A 599-nucleotide genomic window follows, 5' to 3' on the forward strand; every position below is an offset into this window, starting at 1 on the left:
TAATAAATCATAGTCACTTTGGCTCTTTGATCCTAAACAATTTTACTACCTAAAGTAATTGAAATCAAAGTATTAAAGCATGCAAATGGTATACTTGTCATGAAATTCTAAATCCAGGGGAACTTCTTGCTTTTCATTAACTGTGTTCAAAAAGGAACACCAAACTTAATGTTTGGTTGTGCACCTTGAATGAAAGATTGAATACAATTTGAATAAGATTTGGGGGTGCCTTCAGGCACACCAAACTTAGAGACCAATTGTATTTTACATGCAATGTTTAGTGCACTTTATCAACAGTTGTCCTGAGGATTCAAGTTCATGCATAAGAAACCATGCTTTACTAGATGCAGAGCAAAACAATAAAGAGTAAGGATACTAAAACATGGGTTGCCTCCCATGAAGCGCTTCTTTAACGTCACTAGCTTGACGGTTGTCCCTTGTTAGGGTGGATTGTAGTGCTTGATGTCTTCTCCTCTCACTATGAAAACGTCCCCATTTGATTCCTTTATGATTTCCACATGTTCCATAGAAAGAACTTTCCTGATTGTGAACACTTGAGGGAGCTGGGAAGGAATGGTTTTGAGGCCAGGTGGGATTGG

General features: G+C 38.1%; 1 protein-coding gene across 1 annotated transcript in view; it reads right to left on the reverse strand.

Moving 5' to 3' along the window:
• The window catches only part of LOC107479811 (uncharacterized), a 2681-nt gene that overhangs the window by 921 nt on the left and 1161 nt on the right, over positions 1-599 (reverse strand). The window lies entirely within an intron of this gene.

This window comes from Arachis duranensis, chromosome 3 (assembly GCF_000817695.3).
Source record: "Arachis duranensis cultivar V14167 chromosome 3, aradu.V14167.gnm2.J7QH, whole genome shotgun sequence".
NCBI classification, from domain to species: Eukaryota; Viridiplantae; Streptophyta; class Magnoliopsida; order Fabales; family Fabaceae; genus Arachis; species Arachis duranensis.